The sequence below is a fragment of the Portunus trituberculatus genome, chromosome 28 (genome assembly GCF_017591435.1).
Source record: "Portunus trituberculatus isolate SZX2019 chromosome 28, ASM1759143v1, whole genome shotgun sequence".
In the NCBI taxonomy this organism is placed as follows: domain Eukaryota; kingdom Metazoa; phylum Arthropoda; class Malacostraca; order Decapoda; family Portunidae; genus Portunus; species Portunus trituberculatus.
The window spans coordinates 12,116,056-12,118,698 of record NC_059282.1 but is presented as its reverse complement, the minus strand read 5'-3'; the positions used below and the strand labels follow the sequence as shown (position 1 = coordinate 12,118,698).

The 2,643-nt window shown below is 49.0% G+C and overlaps 1 long non-coding RNA gene across 1 annotated transcript; it reads right to left on the bottom strand.

Annotated features, from left to right (window-relative positions):
- Positions 1-393: 393 nt before the first annotated feature.
- On the bottom strand, positions 394-2,608 carry LOC123510315. The gene is made up of 3 exons (XR_006676474.1): positions 2,377-2,608; positions 1,249-1,536; positions 394-942 (listed from the first exon to the last, which is right to left on the bottom strand). It is a non-coding gene; the product is annotated as an uncharacterized LOC123510315 (long non-coding RNA).
- Positions 2,609-2,643: the final 35 nt, after the last annotated feature.

Below are 2,643 nucleotides of genomic sequence, written 5' to 3'. Positions count from 1 at the left end.
GTAGTTCTGCTGTATTCTTTAGACCTGAGGATTTTTCAGCCAGTATGTGTGGTGGTATTTTGGATTTTACCTTTTTCTGCCGCATTTAAGTTACCAATGTCATGTAATTTTTTTTTCCTTCACTTTTTTCATTTTCTAACCACTTCTTGTATTGCTTATATGGTAACTAAATAGAAACCTTCAATTAGCGTATTTTATTTCTGGGGGTGTGATCGTTTTGAGCGAATGTGGGAGTGGTCAATGGAGGCAATATTGGTTTGTCAAACAGGGATCCAAGCCAGCTTGAGGCGGCTACTCACTGAAACCACCCACAACCCACAAATATTCCCAAGAAAGGAAATTTAACAAAACCCACAAATATTCCCAGGAGAGGAAATTTACCGAAACAAAAAGATTTCTTTACAATTTATTAATCAGTAGTGACAACATATCCAAGCTTCAAGTACAGTGACACCATAATGAGGTGGTAGTGGTAGCAAGCATTGAGTAAGAGGATGTCTGCTATGCGAAGCTGAATCTCTCTGGACTGCGGTGGTGGTGGGCGGTGGCGTTAGAGGTGGTGGTGTAGCAGGTGTTCGCCAGGCCGCTGCGAGGCGAAGTCCCTCAGTGTCGGTATCGGCGACAGCGGGACGGCAGTGAAGGCTCAATGCGAGGCAGAAACCCTCAACCGAGAAGCGGCGGCGGGGCAGCTGTGGCGGCGGTGATGGTAGGTGTTTGCCAGGCCGCTGCGAGGCGAAGTCCCTCATTGCCAGTAGCGGTGACGGCGGCACGTGTCTTAGCGGGACGCAGTGAAGGCCCAATGCGAGGCAGTGCCCCTCTGAGTAGCGGTAGCAGCAGCGGCGGCGGCAACGGTCAATGTAGGCGCAGTGCGAAGCCAGAGTCCTTCCCTGATAGTGCAGGCCGCACGGGATCGCTGCAGTCACGGCTTCGGATCACCAACTCCTGTAATGGACAAAAATCAACTGATTACCTCCAAATGTACCACGCCACACTGTCCTACAATACACACTTCACTGCCTCAGTCAGCCTCTCACTCGCCCTCCAGTTACACCCTTCTCCCTCGTTCTCCTCCCAGCGTCTCCCGTGTTACGTAGCATCCTGGCCCTTCACCGTCCTGACACTCCCATCTCCTCATTCTCACATCTCCCACGCCAGTCTCAGGAAACCACACCACGTCAAACCCCCTCAAACTTCCCCCACACCCGATCCTCACACCCACACAACCAATCTTGCCACACATTCATCTACCTGGTTAGTGGAATCTTCCGTGTCTGCCGTCATCTGTTGGTTCTCGTCTCCAATCCTCCGCCTCACCACATCACCCTCTCACCCAGCCACTCATCCAGCCAGTCTCCCTCAACGGCGGCAGCGGCGGTCGTTAAGCGTAGACCGTGTGCGCGATGCAAGGCAGTGAGTCCTTCCCCAATCTTGCGGCGGTGGCGGAGGCAGAGGTGTTGGTAGTGAGCGTTGTCCGTTAAGTGCAAGGTAGACGAGGCTCATTACCACTGTGGAGTCAGGCCTTTGGATCGTCAACGCCTGTAATGGACAAAAATAATCATGACCAAACCAGTACCTTGTTTACTTGCTCTAATTATCCCTACAGCTAACAAGCAAGATTGCCCTAAGCAAACTCCTTTACCGCCTCAACCAGCCTTTCACTCGTCTACACATTTTAACCAACACCACACATTCCCTTCGTCTTCCAGCCATAATGTGCCCTAACTCAAAACACTTTACTCCCCCCCTCTCTGTCCTAAAACTCCTTCAGTCTCGACTAGCCTTTCATATTCCTTATTCCTTCTGTTACTATTTGGTGATTCTATACAACTTGAGAAACTTACGTGAGGAATTAAGATAATGAAGACTCTGGCCATTAACCTTGTGACATCCATACACGCTTTGTACCACCAATGACATCCATACACGCTTTGTACCACCAATAGAATGATAGAATCGTACACGTCTCAAGGTGAAAATGCGTCACAGAACTGGAGGGGTTAAGCGTAATTCTTCCTTCCTATACAACTACAATGACCACGGAAACACTACACTTGTTACAGCCATTACACAAATCTATTCTGAACCCATGTTACTCAAACCACACTAGTGAATGAACGACCATCTGCCCTTATTAACAACTATGCCAAGTAAATTTAACACACACGATGGTTCCTGATACATCCTACATTGACATCGTACAATTAACCTTCCAATAGACAGTGCACATCCTACACATACCCAGTTATCCTTTATCAGTCAACATTCCTAACAACCTTCAAGTTACTGACTAACAATTTCCTATCACCACTGCAGTGTCAACGCGCACACACCAACACCTCATAACTACACTATTCATTTACACAAAAAACCACTAACTTCTCCTCAGCCGTGCTGTGCTGTGGTCCGATAACCTCACAGCAAAGGCACGTCACCCCGCCGCACGAAAACCGACGGAGATCAAGCTTCCCGTTGCTGTCCCTGCCGTAACTGAACGTCACGCCCACGACAAGACACAGACGGACACTGGGGTGCTTAGACTCGAGGGGTTGGTGATGACGTGGTGACTGGAGAGATCTAGCGAGCGTGGTGTCTAGATTAATACTGTTCCAGCTGCCATTATGAGCTACTGACCTTGCTTCGTTC